Source organism: Helianthus annuus, chromosome 14 (assembly GCF_002127325.2).
Source record: "Helianthus annuus cultivar XRQ/B chromosome 14, HanXRQr2.0-SUNRISE, whole genome shotgun sequence".
Taxonomy (NCBI): Eukaryota; Viridiplantae; Streptophyta; class Magnoliopsida; order Asterales; family Asteraceae; genus Helianthus; species Helianthus annuus.
This window is the reverse complement of record NC_035446.2, coordinates 8,751,644-8,772,673: the sequence shown is the minus strand read 5'-3', so window position 1 is coordinate 8,772,673 and position 21,030 is coordinate 8,751,644. Positions and strand designations below refer to the sequence as shown.

Below are 21,030 nucleotides of genomic sequence, written 5' to 3'. Positions count from 1 at the left end.
TACGCTTTCTTCAATTTGGAAAGTAATCAATTCTCTCAATCAATTGAAATCATTCTCCAGGCAAATTGATTTCTCTTTACAAACATCACACATTTTGCTCTAGCTATCATCTTTCACCCACATTCAATTTTACAAACCCTAATTATCATATAGGTGACTTGATTCTCTGGCGATTTCATACATCTGCGGTTTTATTTGAAACACTCAATCTCTAACAGGGTGATTCTCATCAAAGTGATTATTGGAAGCCCTAAATTGTAACCAGTGGAATTGAATCCAGGTATGTTTATAGTTTTTTACATCGATTATTCATGCTTTTATTCTTACAATCCTAGAAACTTGTGATGTTGGTTACTCTCCTTCCTTTCAGCCGTCCATTGAGAAACCCTAAAATCTTCAGAAAAGTTTGAAGCTTGAGAGATAGAGACAATGGAAACAAGTGGTGGTTGGAGCCATCCATCCATGTTTTATCATCTTTCCATCAGTCAACAAATGGTAAGTCGTAGGTGTTTTGATTCATCTGAATTTCAATTGAATGTTTCTTTTTTGAGCGAACCCTAACATGCTTGGCAAGGATTTCGTTCACTTGTGGTATACCCTAAATCTACTGATTCAATTTTTTTTATGGTTTTTAATGTGAAGAGGTTTTGTTGATGAGTATGTTAGATAATCAACGCCATGGGATTTGATGAGTATGCTAAGCTGAATGGTCGATGGAGGGCCTTCGGGGTGTGCAATTGTAAATGTTAAATTGTTGGCTTTTGCTGTGGAAAATGCTCTGATGATGACGATTTGGAGCGCCTTTCAGGTTTGCGATGCTTAACGCTAAATCTGAAGTATGGTCCGACAATGGTGTTGACAAAGGGCCTTTAGGGTTTTTGATGATAAGCCCTAAATCATTCGTTTTGGGGCATACCTATATTGTCTTCTTTAATATATTTATTAAAGTTCAAACGAATGAACAGTGTTTGTATTTTGTGGTCGGAGGCTGTGATGAGTTAACAAAATAAAGTCAATACGTCACCATGGTGTGGCAGCTATGGAGGATGGTAGGTTAGCACCTGCAACCCCTATTGCAGCCATGGTGGCTTGGTCCTTTTGCATTCTCTGAGCCTTCTTGAATCTGTTCACTTTCATTGTTGGCTTTGAGGTTACAATTTGAGTTAGTGATGGTGGTTTAGACTTTGGTCCTTTTGGTCACTGAAATAGGGTCTGGTTGACTGGGAAAAAATGTTGAAAAGAAAAAAAATTGTGTATGGAAAAGTCAACATGCTTGGCAAGGATTTCGTTCACTTGTGGTATACCCTAAATCTACTGATTCAATTTTTTTATGGTTTTTATTATGAAGAGGTTTTGTTGATGAGTATGTTAGATAGTCAAAGCCATGGGATTTGATGAGTATGCTAAGCTGAATGGTCGATGGAGGGCCTTCGGGGTGTGCAATTGTAAATGTTAAATTGTTGGCTTTTGCTGTGGAAAATGCTCTGATGATGACGATTTGGAGCACCTTTCAGGTTTGCGATGCTTAACGCTAAATCTGAAGTATGGTCCGACAATGGTGTTGACAAAGGGCCTTTAGGGTTTTTGATGATAAGCCCTAAATCATTCGTTTTGGGGCATACCTATATTGTCTTCTTTAATATATTTATTAAAGTTCAAACGAATGAACAGTGTTTGTATTTTGTGGTCGGAGGCTGTGATGAGTTAACAAAATAAAGTCAATACGTCACCATGGTGTGGCAGCTATGGAGAATGGCAGGTTAGCACCTGCAACCCCTATTGCAGCCATGGTGGCTTGGTCCTTTTGCATTCTCTGAGCCTTCTTGAATCTGTTCACTTCATTGTTGGCTTTGAGGTTACAATTTGAGTTAGTGATGGTGGTTTAGACTTTGGTCCTTTTGGTCACTGAAATAGGGTCTGGTTGACTGGGAAAAAATGTTGAAAAGAAAAAAAAATTGTGTATGGAAAAGTCACTCGGTCCATTGGTCAGATTTGAGCAGCTCCTCAGTCAGATCTGGTTGAATATGAATGGATCTGAACACGTCGTGGTTTTGTGACGCGCCATCTAAGAAGCTCGGAAAACTCGACCATTCAGTGACTGACCATATGCCTTTTAATTATTTGCTACAGGTTATGGTAAAATCGTTTGAGGTTACCAAGTTACCAGGTCTGTTATCAGAGATTATTTTTTCTTATATGTTATTAATATATAATGCATGGTTTTTGCTTGATGGGAACACGGAATTTTGTCTTTGATGCTTGCTCATCGTCTTCATAGTCAGATCCTAGCATGAAAGCAGTGGGTTGTTGCTGGGGCGGATGATATGTTTATCCGGGTATACAATTACAATATAATGGACAAAGTCAAAGTATACGAGGCACACACTGATCGCACTGTAAAGGTAACCTTACTATCACAAAATCAGTTACAAACTTGAATATGCTTTCGTGTTTTTATCAACAGGTTCCTATTATCAAAATTGCACGTTCTTGGTTCAAGCCAATCACTGAGATCATGCTGCATTATATCGAGGTGCGTTGTTAATGAAAGTAATACGATTAAGTAGTTTCACAAGCACATAAATCTATGTGGCTGAACCATCATTCTATTTTTATTTCCATTACATTTCTTTAGTAACACGAATTTAAATCACAACTACCATTTCATTCTCAGTATTCAAAAGCTCGATGAATATGCTTTAATACTATCTGTCCTAATCGATGGCTTGATTGGACAGAGACTGGTGGAAGGAAGTAATGCGTCATCCAGTGGATATTAGAGATCATGACCATGGTGAGGTACGTGAATAGGAGGGTGTGGTGTATGGCATAGGGAGGAGTTGTAGTTCATATGGTTTTCCATTGCGTTACATAGAAGGTGGCTTAACGAAAGCTTTAGCTTGAGACTGTATATAAACATTTTAGGAAGCTGTGTAAACAGAACACTTTGTTTAGCTTTTTTCAATTAGTAGGATCCTATATGTAATATATTTATTTTTTCCGTTTGTAATTGATAGAGGTTGTTCTTCACAGGTTAAGTGACCCAATAGTATGAACAAAAGTTGTTTAATCCTTTTGAAGCAGGAAGCATGACAAGGAGTTGTGTACAACAGTGGATCTGGACATTGACGGCGACTACGGGATAGGATCCGACAGGTATTTCTGAGACCATCCATTCTAGCTTTTATTTACCTGTGTGTTTAATTTAATTATTGTTATTAAAACTAACTGTTGGGATTTATTGGGTTAAAATTGGTGAAGTTTAGGAAGTTGGGTGATTTGAAATGGGTTAAATTGGTTTATGGGGACTGATGTTTTTTATTGTTGAATTTGATGACCAAGTCGGAAGTGTGTGGGGGCTTGGTCACGAACGAGAGAAAACAGAGAAAGGGTTACAAGAGAATTTGGAGACTAGGCTATGCAAAACGGAATGCGGGAAGGCTATTCAGCCTTCAATCCATTTTTGGTTGATTACAAATGAGAACTATATTGTCTTATAACTGATTCGTATTTAAACATATTTTTTTCATCAACATGTTTTATGGTTCTTCATACATAATCCAACATAACGTACTTATTATTGAGATTCAGTTGTCAAATAGGTATTTAGTTTTTTCTTTGAATATATCCGCCCATCTTTACAAAATCATTTGGTCTGATGCGCAGCTTTCCCAAAAAAAATTAATCTAAACTTGATGCTTGCCTTAAACAAATTCACACCTAATAATGTTTGGCAGATGAGAAGATGAACGCATAAGGTGTTTTGGCTGACGGCGATCGTTGTAGAAGATCAACAGGTTCCTTCTCTTCATTTAAAAAATTGAATTACTACAGATAGGTGTTATTTTATTCAGTTGTAACAAATAGTTTTATTACGTTTAATAGGTGTTATTAGCTACCAATCGGTGATAGTTCATTCAATCGGTGTTACAAATCGTATGATTTCGGGGATGTGATTGGCCTATGTCGGGGACGTGATTGGCTATGGTGGGGACTGCTATGTCAATATATTTCTCCATCAGGTTTCAATTGTTCAAAAATATGCTATTAAATGTTTTCCGTTCAACCCAACCTGGAGGACTTGAAGGATTTAATCAGGTGGAGGTTAGGGCGGGATTGCAGGTGTTTTATAATTTAGGTGAGTTGAGGTCGACGGTTGATGGTTTGATTAATAAGTATAAGAGTCAGGGTGTGAAGAGTGTGAGTGTTGTGCTGGATATGAAGGCGATATCTGGTGGCGGTGGTGGTTTTGATGGTCTTGGTGGGATACAGAGAAGTGGTACGCTGCAGATTGGGAGTGGGGGGAAGGCGAAGGAGGCGTTGTGGCAGAGGATGGGTGGCTGTATGGATCAGTTGCATTCGGTTGTGGTTGCGATTTGGCATTTACAGAGGGTGTTGTCGAAGAAAAGGGATCCGTTTACTCATGTTTTGTTGCTTGATGAGGTTATGCAGGTGAGTTGTTCATGTTGTCACTTTTGCTATTTGTTGATGCTAAAAGGATCTGTATGTTGATTTGGCATTATGTGTTTGTTTGTCGCTAGCTGTTTTTTTGTTATTGAGTAGATCTTATGTACCCCAAGCATGAGGTTAGACGATCGTGTGTGACCGTGCTGTTTGACAATCATGATGTTGATGTACCTCGAAAGATAGCTTAGGTTTTAGGTTGTAATTATTTGTTTGATTGCCGCTAGCGGTTTTTTGATGAATAGATCCTATATACCCAAGCGTGAGGTTAGAACTTAGAAGATTGTGCGTCACCTGGCAAGAAAGCTTAGGCCTCCTACATCATGAAAATAAATGTTGATGAATCTTCTTCGAATAGAAGAAAAGGGTGTTTGGATGTATAGTTCTGGAAGTGATTATGTGACATTTAGTAATCAGAACCAAGTCATTTGTAGTAGATAAAAGCCTGCTGGACACAGTGTTTGGATATGCTTTACTTTAGATGGTGTTGAGTTTAACGGTATGCAAATGTATTTTTTATAATTCTTTATGTTACTCATGGTCTCCTAATCGTATTCCATGAGTAAATAATATGCCGTTCATAAGTATAACCATAGTTGTCAATAGTGGCTCTAGCGACCGCTATAGCGCGCTATGTAGCGAGGCAACCAAGTGTCGCTATCTGGGTCATAACGACAGTTAGGGTATTTTTTGATGTAAATAGCAATTAGATATAGTTGTAAAATAGCTGGATTTATAGGTTTATATTTTCTTCTTTGCCAAATAGCTGAATTTATAGGTTTTTATTTTCTTCTTTGCCATTTCATGTCACTGGGTCTATGGTATCGCGCAACTCATTAGTCATTAGTCGCGAGTATCGTCCTCAACATCACTGACCACGCTGTTAACTTTGGAAATTGTGGTCATTTGTGGTCAAATTTAAGATTAGATAAATATTGTAGAATGAGTTACTCTAAAAATACAAGATGCAAATTGTGTTGTGGTCCTTAAAGCCATTAATTGGAAACATAATATATTAAATCTTTACTACTAACTATATAGTATTTTATTGATTTTAGGACTAAATTATGTTGTTATTTACATCCGCAGGCTTGATTAAGAATTTGAAAAGAAAAAAAAACCCTTCCTCAGCTGCTAGAATCAATATCTTTATCAAGAAATGTTTTGTGTAAGTCCTAACTGTTTGTATTGTTTTAAGGATGACTAATGATAACTGCAAAGAAGTTGGGCCTTAACTTACGAAAGGCTGGTGTAATGGTGTGTTCAATGTTTCAAATTATATTAGACCAAATATTTTTGATTAGTTCAATTCTAAATAACTATTTTAGTTAGTTAATTGCCGCCACATTTGTGAACTGTTGTGCCATTCAGTAGCGCCTTTCATTTAGGATGGATGGTGTGGAATAAATCCCCTAGGGCTTTAGCACGACACATCAACGCCAATTGCACAAGGGGTCCATTGTTAACTGGCTTGTTGTGGGATACAACCCATGTCATAATTAATAAATCAATTATTTTAATTTAATTTGGTTTTTTAAAATATAAACATAGTAAATTTATAACAAAATAACATAATTAACAAAAAACAATTAAGACAAAAATTACCTTTTAAAAGTTTATGTAACACTATTAAATAATAAAATGTTTGTGTTAAGCCACCCGCGAACTTCGCGGGTTCTTAGACTAGTATATCTATACATATAATAAACTAAACCATTTGGTGCCACATGTCGCTCTATAGGGTGATCTCAATTATGTTTTTCCGCCTAAACAAATAGATATTTGTTAATAAAATTAAAAAAAAATTACACAAATTTTAGAGATAACCAATTTTAAAACTTTAATTTAGAATAGGTACATGGATTAGATAAGAAAAAACTAATAAAAGATAATTGATTCACTAACAAAATCAATCATGATTTTTAATTGGTTAATCAAAACAATTAATTCATATATTGTTTTAACTAACGAAAACAATCGTGATTATTAATTAGTTAACCAAATAATTCATTCATATATTATTTTAACTATATTTATTCAATTCGTATAATACGTGAGTTTTGAATCTATCTATATATATTGTATGTATATACTAGGTTACAACCACGTGTATTACACGGGTTCAAAAAATAAATATAGTTAACATATGATGCAAAATGATAATAATACTAACAACAACAAATAAAGTATTTTATGCGATTTGGTAGATAATTTCTAAGAACACATTTATCACACTTCATGATAGCGTTAGGTTATAAGCCAGTTATCTTTTATGTAGTTTCATTTGTGTAACATCCTGATTTTAGAACTACATATTACTAATAATACATTTACCACGAAGGTAATAATAATAATAAAATGTATTTAGTTAGAAAATATATCAACAATATCTATAATTATGGCTTATCACTTATAAGTTAAAAAATATATAAATAATAATTAGACCTAAAGAATAAGTAAAATAAAAATAAAACTTATCTATAATAATTATTGTTTATCACTTATCAGTTAGGAAATATATAAAGTATATTTAAACCTAAAGGATAGCAACTAAATTAGAGAAAAAAAGGGGCAGAAAAACAATTATGAGAATGCATAGTAATTCAACACGTGTCCCCTTATAGGTTTCTTTTATTATAAGTATAGATTATTGTATTATTATTATTATTATTATTATTATCTATAATAAAATAAACTTCTTGAGGACACATGACACTTCCAGAACGCTCTCTAATTGTGTTTTCTTGTTTAACTCATTTATGTCAATATGATATATAAATGTTATTGTCTTTGTTTTGCATTTACAGGAAATACCTATATTATATAGTTTAAATTATTCAATCCGTGTAACACACGGGGAACTAACCTAGTATATATATATATAGGGGAAGGTTTAAATGAAAACCACTTTTTATTGTGAAAACTCGAAAACTAATTAAAAAAGCCAAAAAAACATACAATTTTTTTTTTTTTTTTTTTTTTGCAAACCAAAATTCGCAGGTTTTTTTATATAAAAAAAAAATTTCAAAAAAAAAAAAATTTGTGTAGTGCATATGTGTAATACTACACATGTGTATTATTACACATGTGCACTACACAAATTTTTTTTTTTTAAAAGTTTTTTTTATATATAAAAACCAGCGATTTTTATAAAAAAAATTGAAAAAAAAAATTTTGTGTGTTTTTTAGGCTTTTTTTAATTAGTTTTCGAGTTTTCACAGTAAAAGTGGTTTTCATTTGAACCTTCCCCTATATATATATATAGGGGAAGGTTCAAATGAAAACCACTAGTTATTGTGAAAACTTGAAAACTAATTAAAAAAAGCCAAAAAAACATACAAATTTTTTTTTAATTTTTTTTCAAACCAAATTTCACAGGTTTTTTTATATAAAAAAATAAAAAAAAAATTTGTGTAGTGCACATGTGTAATACTACACATGTGTATGTGTACTACACATGCGTATTATTACACATGTGCACTACACAAAAATTTTTCTTTTTTTTTTTGAAAAAAAGTTTTTATTTATATATAAAAACCAGCGATTTTTATAAAAAAATTGAAAAAAAAAATTTTTTTGTGTTTTTTAGGCTTTTTTTTAATTAGTTTTCGAGTTTTCACAATAAAAGTGGTTTTCATTTGAACCATCCCCTATATATATATAGGGGAAGGTTCATTTGAGAAGAAAATTTAATTGAGAAGAAAAAGAATAAAGAGTAATTTTGTAAAACATTAAATAGTTTTTTCATTTATCTCATTTATTATCATTTTTTACTAATTAATTAGTCATAAAGACTATTATCCTCCACACTAACTTTTTTTTGCCTACACACATCAAAAGTTATCCTAGATATTTCGAAATTCATTGTACACGTTGAAATTTATCCTACACAACTCGTAATTTATCCTACACTTTAAATTATTTTATTTTATTTTTTTGAAAAAATATATATTTTGAAGATAAGTTACAAAAATTTAATGTATTAGCTATTAAAGAGGAAGACTACAAATTAATAACCTATGTAGATTTACCAATTTACCCTTGTAGTAACATTAAATACTTATATTAAATGAAGTAAAATAAAGCATTCTTATTGGTTGAAATTTGTTCTTTTTTCTTCTTACAAAAAATTTCTTCTCATTTGAACTCTCCAATATATATATATATATATATATATATATATATATATATATATATATATATATATATATATATATTATTCTTGTATTGAATCACTGATTAATTTCAAACGCCTCATAAGAAGCATCTCAATCTCCATGTACTCAACTTATGGTTTATGTGTCATACATCATTAGGTTGCATCTACGAATTGTTGATTATTAATTGAAAGTATTTATTTGTTTACTTGTTTTATTTACTTCAATATGTGGGTTCGTAGCCATTTAGAGTTGTTGTCAGGGGCGGACCTAGAGTTAGTCGTGGGTGGACGGACACCCTCTTGATTTTTTAATTTTTTTAGCGTTATACGTGAATGAAAATCTTAAGCACACCCCTTGAAATTTTGTAATCAAATTGCCAGATATGTACTAAAAGTTAAAAGAGAAAACTTATGATGTAATTTTAAGAGTTTTACCGAAATGCCGAAGATATCATTATGCTTCGGTGAGTCTGACACTTAGAAAGAAAAAATAAGGAAGATGATGGGTAGAGAAAATGATAATGATTTAGGTGAATATGGGGTTCTCTTAAAACCGTATAAATACCATTATTTACTATAGTATTTTATGTATTTCTGTTTCGGTAATTATATTGAATTTGGCTTTGATAATATAATATTTTATTGATTTATTTTATCACGTTATTATTTGATATATCTCTTTTTTTTCTCATGTAGGAAATTCTTTTCTGAAAATATATTTTTATTTGAAAAAATAAACTAATATGCATTAAGAGTTAATTAAATTTGATTGATAAACAACTATAAACAAGTCATGGAAAAATTAGATTGCCATATAATTTTGTAATCTTTTTTTATGTATTTTTAGTATTATTATAAGTTTTAAGCAAAATATGATGTCGTCTAGTTCTTAATCCGAGCCAATCGGTCTATCTAGTAATGTGTTTGGCTCAGTGTCCAGTGTTTGGTTTTAAAAACAATGATTATGGCCAAATTTCAAAAAAAAAAAAAAATTCCTTATATTATATTTTCATTGTGCATTTGTAATAACGTTACGTACTTATGTTGGTCGTATAAAATGGTCGAGTATTATGGTTTTTCTAATTCACTAACAATGATATCAGAGCTAGAAAGTGAGTTCCTATCAAAAATGTGTTGTGCCTGCGAAATAATTCTCATTATGTTTGTTTGTTTGTGTTAAATTAATAGCAACATGATAATTCAAGTTGCAACATGTAACAGTCATTAGATAAAGTTTGTTATATTGTGTTAACAATTTTTGGGTTAGATATGTGCAGTTTATAAAGTTCAGGGGCTAAAGAGATAACTTCTGAGGGTTAAACTGCTAAAGAAGGAACTTGAAGGTTTATATTGAAAGTATCTTTGTTTTCAATATAAAAAGGATTCAACAGTTGAGATTGAAAGATATCTTCTCGAAGTCTCTACTCTCTCTCTCATCAGACGATTAGGGTTTGTGTAATAGTTGAAGCTGATCGGTTGTGATCTGCTTGATCTCGTGTTAGATTTGTTGTGTTTGGTTTGTACAGATCAACTGATTTACATCAGTTGATCATCTATTGATTGTACTGTTTTTAGATCTCATATATTGTGAGATCAAAGAGGGTTTTGGGTATTGTTATGGGTCAATTTTTAAGCGTACATATCCTGACCAATATCCTGCCTCTGTTTGTTCGCTTGTGACCAGGATGCTGGAAGAGGATATTGCTGACATCTTGGGTAATATCCTGAGATTTATTAATTAACCACGTGCAGGTTGAAGGTCAAGACTTACTAACGGTCGAAAAGACTTCTTCTCCTCAAAACTCGGACGAATTTGTTGAAGAAGAGACGTTGAGCCCGAAAGACCAGGTCTACAACGTTCAATGAAGGAATATTCGGTGGATCCCGCAAGTTTAGGATAGTTAGTTAATTTATCTTTACTATAAATAGATGTGGCGGATCAGTTTAAGGCACACACTCTTTCACCAACACTTTCGTACACTCTTGCTCTCTAGTTCACAGCAATCACCACACTTGTATCCAAATCATATTGTAACACTTAGTCGATCCGCACCACATCCTGCACTGTATCCTGATATTTGAAGCAATAGAAGAACAAGGCAGCTGCGATTGTCAGCTCCCGAGGTTTTATGCCGGCGATCTAGATTGATCAAGGGTTTTCCTCGTACATCTCGTGTCATTTACTTTACTTTCTATTCATTGTTTGATCATTGATACAGCTCGATATCCTGAGCCGTATCCCGAATACTGATTTTATAAACAACTTAACAAGCACATTTCCAATAACACTTTCTAGCACACTACCTCACTTAACTAATTTGATCACTAAATTGCTTAGGTAATTTTTGACCAAAACAATTTGGCGCCCACCGTGGGGCAAGTGGTGCTCTCTTTACTAAAATTTTTGTCAAATCGCTAATCAGTTTTCTATTTTCGAAACTTTTTGCCACATTGTCCATAATGGCCTCAAGATCAAACATGAGTTCCTCCACCGTGTCTGCTACAACTTCTGCTACTACTGGTCCAGTGCTTCCACCACCTCCTCCAAGGATGCAATCTTCTTCGCAACCCCAGGACATTATCCCTACTCGGATTGTTCAGGGATCTGCTCCGATTTTGGCTTCTAATGATGAAATTCTAACCTTATTTGGGAGTGTGCAGGAACAAATGAGGCAGCAACAGGAAAGAAACCAGATGTTGTTGAGGGAGATACAACTCCTGAAGTCCGGCTCGAGCAGACCTGCTGAGGATATCGTCACTCCATTACAGCCCAGAGCTTTGAACTTTAGTTCAGCTGTGTATACCGAGGATAATAGGGGGAATATTGTGCCCAGCCTTCCTCAGAATCGTACTCCTGAAATACCCTCCTCGGTTAGGATGTCAACCGTGAGGAGCTCAGGATATGCTTCGGGATATGGGCAGAATCCTCCGACTGGTAACGTGTCTAACAATAATAATGCTATTGCCACTAACAGTGTTGGATCTTTGCAGGATACAACCGTAACGTCAGAATTATCCAGGGAGCTTCAGAAGCTAAAGGATATGATATCCAGTGTACCTGGTGTAACACCTCGAATTTTTGTGTCCAATGATGTGTTAACACGTGTCATTTGTTTACACGTGGCATCTATAATGAATAAAGGACTAATTTTGACAAACCTTGAAAGTATATAAATTCGAGGGTTATAAATGTCAACAAGGGTAAATATACTGTATAGTATCCCTAAATAATGCTTAAACCTTCAAACGAATAAATTATAGATCGTACATAAATAAAACGCGGAAGAGAGTGAGAGATTACAAACTACAGGGGTTAACTGTGTCAACATGTTTAATAATACCTCTGAGTGACCCTTTAACGTCCCAAAGACTTTGTAACGATATTATACCCTCACTAAAATAATATATATGAACTTCGCAAAGTTTCGTTATGAAACGAGAAAGTTACGATCGAATTCGTTGAAGAAGGGTTAAAAGCGTCAACAGTGAAAGTTAAGGCTTTCCAAAATAATTAATAAATAACCGGGGACTAAATAATGCGGGTAATTAACACGAGGCCCCTATCGGTAAATAACCGAGGGCCAAACCGCAAAGTTACCCCTTCAGAACCGAAAGGCCAGGTGAATCATTACGAAAGATTTCGTTATTAATGGCCCGATTCTGTCATCATTATAAAAAGATTTGAAAATTCTGAAAATATAACCCCACGCGACCCGCGTAATGTCTCAACATAAGTTGAGGCGGGCCGCGAGCCCCCTCTATTACGCGTCTGATTCTTAACCTTTAGGCGACCCGCGTAAAAGAGCATGGGAACTCCCATGCGGGTCGCGTAAAGTGCCCAGATGCAGAAAAATGGTAACTACTTGGCTTTTGGAACTTGTGAACGATTATGCATGTAATTATGGGGCATGGGCACCCTACAAATGACCCATACATTTAGGGGACAACTACCCATCAGCTCTGGACTGATAGTAGTGCTTGTAATGATCATAAGTTGCCTTCTTTGGCTATAAATAGCCACTTCTTGTGCATTACCAATCACACAACTCACAAACACTTATAACTGATCATTCAAGAGCTCTCTAGCTTTCCCTTCTGTTCTCTCATCAAGAGTTAACTTCTGTAAGTCGTTCATAACCATTTTGGTTCCACATTTCCATAGTTATAGCCTATAAACGCAACCGTCGTAACTAACGGTTGTCATTGCAATATCTTGCAAATGGTTCAGTCTTATGACGAACCAAAAGTAGTTTTGAGTTGGTATTTATGTGGGTATTAAACCTCTAAAATGGTTCCCCCTGATCACCGCTCTAACTATGTCAAATGTCGAGTCAAACGTGCGGTTAAAAAGTCAACAGAAAGCTATTTTAGCGATTTATGCATAATCTGTAATGTATATGTTATGGAACCTGTTTTAATAGTCATAAAACATGATAATAAGTATATAAACATGTTTGCGCTCGTTTGAATTGATCATTTACTATATAGAACCGGTTCGGAGCCGAAAGTCGCAAAAGTTTGACTTTTGCTTTGACTTCAGTTCTGACCCGTTTTAGTGAGGTATAAATATACCTTAGGACTCTCTTAGGACCAGGTCACATGTTGGTATAAGCCTCTGTGGTCGGTTCATGAGTTATCCGAGTCTTTAGCGCATTTCCGTCATTCGCCTAAAAGTTGACCGTAACGGCCTTTTAAAATTAAAACGAGTATTTCGAACACGTGAACGGACCAAAACCTTGCTTGTTAAATTATAAGCATGTCCCTGAAGTTTCACGTCAATCCGAGGCCTAGAATGAGAGTTATGCTAAAAGGCGCACTTTTAAGAAAGTTTTGTAATTAACGGCGCAATTAGCATAACGCCCATCTAACCCAAGTTTTCGTCACCAAAACTTTTACCCACTGTGGTAAAATAATATTTTGGGAATTTTAAAGATTTTTAATAATTTTTACCTTGCTCATAACCTGCGGTTATGGCTACGGTTCGGTTAATACCGAATATGCCCTTTTTGGCCAAAACGGGAGTTCTACAAGGTCTTTTGACCCGATTCCAGTTGCTACTGGTTTTAAATAATAAATAAAGTATTTCAAGCTTTATAAGCTGTTCGGGAAACTCAGATTTCCTGTAGAACTCGAAAATCCCTTTTTAAAAGTCTTTAAAATGACCGAAAAGCCCCCTTCGGGGCATAATATAAACTTAAACTCGTCACGGGCATTACGGAAGGTATCCTACTGATGCCAAAATACTTTTAAGGCATATTGACTTAGGAAATAAGCGTGCGACTCTTATGGTTAACCGTCTCGCCTATTTGCGCACACGGTACGGCCCACGGAACTAGTTTTCGTGCAATAGCCGATATGGGTCAAATTATATTATTTGAACCCCAAAATCCAGAGCATGAACTATAAACCCATATGAAACAAGTCTCTGAACTTGTTGGGTCCAAATCATACTCCATTTCCGGTTTTCGCCTTTCCGTGCGAATTAACCATATCTATATATCGGAATCAACCGGTTTAAGCTACGGCTAATACAAGGACCGTTAGGATTCTAAGAGGTTAATTAAAACCTTCGTTCCAGATTAGGAGCCCCAGTAAAAGCTATCGGTGACTTGATCTATATTAAGGATTAATACTTGCAAAGGTAAATACTTTTGACTTATTTCCCCTATATGGGCTTGGGTTACGGTATACTAATACCGCTTGATTGAGCATTATATACTTCCATCGCTTAGGTGGTTAATTGATTAAATATGATCGGCTCATTTAAACAGTTTTGTTGCTTATAAGCCTTTGGGGGGTTTAATGACCGTTGTCCCGGATATCCTTGGCATCATTTTACGAAATGGCCACGACCATCGACATCCCGGTGTAGGCGTACACCCGGTATAAAGTGTCGACATTAAAACTAAAAGACGTAGCCGTTGGTTTCTGTACTACGGTTTTACGCAAACGTGGTGTGTCTATAAATCTTTAACCCGGCACGACCCGGGCTACTGAACGCATAAAAGAACATGTAAAACGTTCACAAGATCATTATGAATTTTCCCAAGTTATAAAAGAGTTTGTGCCTTGTGCATTCAAATCAATTTTAATAAACATTTTCAAATGTGTCAGTTGAATGTATTTACCAGTGTAAACTGACGTATTTTCCCCAAAAAGATTAAGTGCAGGTACCTAAACGTAATTGGCTGGTATTAGCTCCCTAGCGTCGGGATAAGCCTCGCAAGCTTGATTGCAGTATCTAATGGAACAATACTTTATCTTTAATTACGATCCACTGTGGATATTCAACTTCTGTAATACATTGATATTATCATCAGAGGTTGAAATTTATATATTTATCTTATGCTTCCGCTGTGCATTATATAATTGTGTGGTTTGACTATATTGTTGCCAACATCGTCACGGTAATCCCCCACCGGGCCCACCGGTGAGACACGTGGAATTCGGGGTGTGACAGGTTGGTATCAGAGCCAACATTGAGTGAATTAAACACTACCCTATAGTGTTTAATCTCAGTGACACAATTGCACATACTTGAGTCTAGACAAGAACTTAGGACAAATTCGGATTTTACTCCTTTTTGTCTTTATTTTCGAGTTGATTTTTAATAAGTTTTAAGCAGGAAAATGCCACCTGTTATATTCCGAGGAAGAGGAAGGGGAAGAAGAGGCCGAGGAGAAATCGTGACACATCACGATAACGAAGCTGGACCATCTGGTACAAGACATCCTTCGATGACAAGAAGCGAAGAGCCACAACGACGAAGAGATCTATACGAACCAGCGAGGCATTCCACTTCGCACAGCTCAACGCCATCCTACCGGCACTCCTTTGGGCCAAATTCAGAAAATGATCCCAATAACCCACAACCTTCCTTCATACCTCTGCAACGTTCGGTATCGCACCGGAACTACGACGACCCTAGTCCATACTACGTAGCTCAGTTCAATCCGGCTGACTACATACAGGAACCTTCAGGTTTTGTTCCACTAGGGCCACAAGACCATTTTTCTGAAGATCCCATGGAGGAAGACGAGGATCCAACTGAACCGGCTCGTGGTACGCCCACGCATCCGATAGAAGTATCTGATGGATCTTCATATCATGGTCCACAATATCAAGGCCCAGACAGCTTTATGGCTTTGTTTGACCGACATGAGTGGTACAACACACCATCTCATCAGACACAACAACCGAGACATCCACAGGATCCCTCTGAGGATTCACGCTTTGAGGCAGTTACGCCACCACCTCCGCCACCGGCACAACCAGTTATACCTGATCCGCCGAGGCGTAGGAGGACCAATGCTCGTATGTCTACACGAGGAGGAGGGGGTAACCACTTCAGCACTCCTCGACATTCTAGTAGCAGCCACTATCCGCCGCTACAAGAAGAAGGACCTTCAAGTCCTATACAGGAAGCGAACTCCGCACCTACTGCAAGAAATTCGCCACCATTTGGGTATGACCAACCCATACCAGCTTACACAGGTCCGACGGCTTACAACCCGTTTGAACCGTCACAAGCACAATACAACTACGGCTATGAGCGCGACCCATATGTGGTGTCGGCTAGATATAATGCGCGCTACCCTGACGGAGCACATGGAAACATGGGACCACCGGATTACTCAGCTCATGGGTATCCAATACCTCCCAGACCTCCAGTTCCGCATCAAGCGCCACAACCACGATTCTCTCCTCCTGAACAGGAAGATATACTCCATCGACTAGATCGTGTGGAGAGAGAGTTCGAGGAAGAAAAGAAAAGCCACCGAGGATTTCTCAAGGGCTTGGCGAATCTACTAAAGGGCAAAAAGAAGAAACGTGACCACTAGCCCTTAATAGTAACACGAATGTAATTTCTATTTTGAAATAAGTCCCTATGTGGACAACTTATCGTATTTCAGTCCCTACGTGGACATATCTTTAGTCCTTGCATGGACACCTATCCTGTATTAGTCCCTGCATGGACTTGTCACTTATTTTAAAACCTCTATGGAGGTATGTATTATTTGGAAGACCCGTTTAGGGCAATATGTAATTGTATTTGAGATTTTGGAATGTATGTTATGAGTTTTGTTTTAATAAAAAAAAAATAAATCAAAACCATTCCTTTTATATTGATCTGCCTAATAAGGAATCTTAAGGGGGTGAAACCTAGCTTGGGGTCTTTTAAGATCAGTCAAGATGGTACGACCTAGCTGAAAAGATTCTGATTCCCTGTTAACCTCTGTACGCATGTTAACATTCATGGCAGATGTGATTCGTTAAAATCACGCACGTCATTCTTATACAATAATCCTTTAAAGGATTTCAAACCCAACTAAAATGAATTATAAATCGTGGGTTAAATCACCAATAAAGGTGATCAATATTATAAAAGACATCCATTTAGCGATGCAATGCCTACGGGCCAGCAATACAGAGACATCCATTTAGCGATGCAATGCCTACGGGCCAGTATTATAAAGACATCCATATTAGCGATGCAATGCCTACGGGCCAGTATTATAAAGACATCCATTTAGCGATGCAGTGCCTACGGGCCAATATTATAAAAACATCCATTAGTGATGTAGTGCCTACGGGCCAACTATATTTAAACATCCATTAGAGGTGTAGTGCCTATGGGCCATAATAATTGTCTTATAAGACAAAAAGCAGTAGTAGTCTATGACTCCCTGTCAGAAAGAGATAAAAGAACTACGGTTCAACTCTCTATGCCTTTGATTCTCTGAAATCTCGGCTAACATTATAAAACATCATCATGATTAGGCTTTATGCCGTCAATACTATTTATATAGTTGAAATAGGAGATATTCAGATCCTAATATATAATGAAATAATAAGTTAACCAGATATGGTCTCTGTACCATGGTTGACAAATTGTCATAAAAGACAATTTTATAATAATCTCCTAAATTAAAATTTTGTTATCTTCTGTAACAGATTCAAGTTACAATGGCGGACCCCAATGGTGAGAACAGCCACACGAACGAAGATGACTACGACAATGCGTCAGTACATTTGACAGGCGCACAACTAAAGGCTCTGATCAACAATGCTGTCCAGGCAGCGATTGATCGTCAAAATACTGAGTCTCACGGCAGATCTGTGTCAAAGCCACCATCTAAACCAAAGACACACTCCAAACCACCCTCTGAACCCAAGAAAGATGACGACAAGCATTCGTCTACTGAGCACAGCGTTCACCGCGATAGAGAATATACTGATGCGTCCAGTGCTAAGGGTTGCACCTATAAATACTTTGTATCATGCAAGCCCCGTGAATTTACAGGGGAAAAAGGTGCGGTTGATTGTATCACCTGGCTGGACGAGATGGACACGATTGTGGACATCAGCGGGTGCGCTGAGAGGGACGTGGTTAAGTTTGTGTCCCAGTCATTCAAGGGCGAGGCCCTGGCGTGGTGGAGAGCTCTGGTGCAGGCTTCAGGTAAGTCTGCCTTGTACAAGATGACATGGGGGGAGTTTATTACCCTCATAAAAGAAAACTACTGCCCTCAGCACGAGGTTGAAAAGATTGAGGCAGATTTTGTCTCACTGGTGATGACAAACCTGGATTGTCAAGCTTATCTGACAAGCTTTAACACTATGTCACGCCTGGTGCCATACCTTGTGACACCAGAACCAAGAAGAATTGCCCGATTCATTGGGGGCTTAGAGCCGGCGATCAAGGCCAGCGTAAAGGCCTCTAGGCCAACGACCTTCAGGTCAGTTACTGACCTCTCCTTGTCTCTTACGCTTGATGCTGTCCGTCTGAGGGCACAAAGGAGCAAGGAGGCTGAGAAGAGAAAGCGTGAGGATGATACCTCACGAAAGTCCGGTAAAAAGCACCGTGGAAACGGTGAGGGCAAGAAAGGGTCAGAGGCAAAGAAGGAGGGGCAATCTGATGGAAGGCCTTACTGCAAGGTCTGCAAGAAACCTCACTCTGGGAAGTGTAGGTTTGCGTCTGGTTCACAGTCGCAACAAAAGACTCCATCCTGTGGGCTGTGCAAGTCCAAGGATCATAAGACGGTGGAGTGTAAAAAGATAAAGGACGCAACCTCCTTTAATTGCAATGAAAAGGGGCACATAAAGAGTAATTGCCCGAAGTATGCCAAGAAGGCGGAAGAAACGAAGAAGACAAATGCGAGAGTTTTTCGCTTGGATGCAAAGGAAGCGGTCAAGGACGACAATGTGCTTACAGGTACTTTTCTCGTAAATAATATATTTGCAAGAGTACTGTTCGATTCTGGCGCTGACAAGTCCTTTGTAGACCAGAAATTTTGCCAACTACTAAATATGCCAATCAAAACCCTAGACGTAAATTACGAAGTAGAGTTGGCAGACGGCACGATAGAAACCGTCTCTACCATTCTAGAAGGATGTGAAATATCCATTAGGAACCAATCTTTTCCTTTATCTCTACTTCCCTTCAAACTTGCGGGTTTTGATATCGTACTAGGCATGGACTGGTTATCCCATAATCAGGCCCAAATCATTTGCGGCAAAAGGCAAATAGTTTTAAAGACTCCGAGTGGTGAATCTCTTACCATTCGAGGGGATACGCATTACGGATTGCCCGAAGACGTATCTATGCTGAAAGCTTCAAGGTGTTTGAACAGAGGCTGTGTAATTTACATGGCTCAGGTGATAATAGAAGAACCAAAGCCGAAGATCGAGGATCTTCCAGTCATTTCTGAATACCCCGAGGTTTTTCCTGAAGAACTACCTGGTTTGCCACCAGATAGACAAGTGGAGTTCAGAATTGACATCATTCCTGGAGCAGCTCTGATAGCAAGAGCACCTTACAGATTAGCGCCAACGGAAATGAAAGAACTGAGGACCCAGTTGGATGAACTGCTGGCGAAAGGTTTTATCAGACCTAGTTCATCTCCCTGGGGAGCTCCTGTCCTATTTGTAAAGAAGAAGGACGGATCAATGCGGTTGTGCATCGACTATAGAGAGCTGAATAAAGTTACCATAAAGAACAGATATCCTTTACCAAGGATCGATGATCTGTTCGATCAGCTGCAAGGAGCAAGCTACTTCTCAAAGATCGACTTAAGGTCGGGTTATCATCAACTAAGGGTCAGAGATGAAGATGTACACAAGACTGCATTTAGGACTCGCTATGGTCATTATGAGTTCCTAGTGATGCCTTTTGGGCTCACAAATGCACCGGCTGCGTTCATGGATCTCATGAATCGCGTTTGCAAGCCGTACTTGGATAAATTCGTCATAGTCTTCATCGACGATATCCTTATCTATTCTAAGAACCAAGATGACCACGAGAAGCACCTCCGTTGCATTCTCGAATTACTACAACGTGAGAAACTCTACGCCAAATTCTCGAAATGTGAATTCTGGCTACGAGAAGTTCAGTTTTTAGGACACGTTGTGAGTGAGAGTGGTATCCGAGTGGATCCCGCTAAGGTAGAGGCGGTCATGAACTGGCAAGAGCCAAAGACGCCTACCGAGATTCGTAGCTTCCTGGGGTTAGCAGGATACTACCGGAGGTTTATTGAAAATTTTTCAAGGATTGCTGCGCCTTTGACTTCCTTGACCAAGAAGAAAGAAAAGTACATTTGGGGCCCGAAGCAGCAAGAGTCCTTTGAAATACTGAAGCAGAAGCTAAGCAACGCACCTGTGTTGACATTACCTGAGGGTACAGATGAATTCGTAGTTTACTGCGATGCATCACACACAGGCATGGGGTGTGTTCTTATGCAGAAGGGCAAGGTGATTGCCTATGCTTCAAGACAATTAAAGGTGCATGAAAAGAATTACACCACCCATGACTTGGAGTTGGGTGCCGTTGTATTTGCACTGAAGTTGTGGAGGCACTACCTTTACGGTATTAAATTTGTGATTTATTCAGATCACAAAAGCCTTCAGCACCTGTTCAACCAGAAAGAGTTGAACATGAGACAGCGCCGTTGGATGGAAACCCTGAATGATTATGACTGTGAAATCAGGTACCATCCCGGCAAGGCGAATGTAGTCGCCGATGCATTGAGCAGGAAAGAAAGGGTAAAACCCATTCGAATCAATGCCAAGAGCATTGAAGTTAAAAATAATTTGATTGAAAGGATTTTGGCTGCACAGCGAGAGGCTGTGTTGGAAGCTAATTATCCTAATGAAAAGCTGGGAGTAACTGAGGAGCAGTTGACTCTTAGCAAGGATGGAATTCTTAGACTGAACGGACGTATATGGGTTCCGATTTATGGGGGACTACGAGATGTGGTTCTCCAGGAAGCCCATAGTTCCAAATACTCAGTCCATCCTGGTGCTGATAAAATGTACCAAGACTTAAAGGCAAATTATTGGTGGATAGGCTTGAAAAAGTCTGTAGCCGCCCATGTAGCAAAGTGTTTGACTTGTGCTCAAGTCAAAGCCGA

The 21,030-nt window shown here is 37.6% G+C and overlaps 1 long non-coding RNA gene across 1 annotated transcript; it reads left to right on the top strand.

Moving 5' to 3' along the window:
* Positions 1-540, top strand: LOC118486371. Its single transcript, XR_004878676.1, has 3 exons — positions 1-153; positions 219-280; positions 371-540. It is a non-coding gene; the product is annotated as an uncharacterized LOC118486371 (long non-coding RNA).
* The last annotated feature ends 20,490 nt before the right edge of the window (positions 541-21,030 follow it).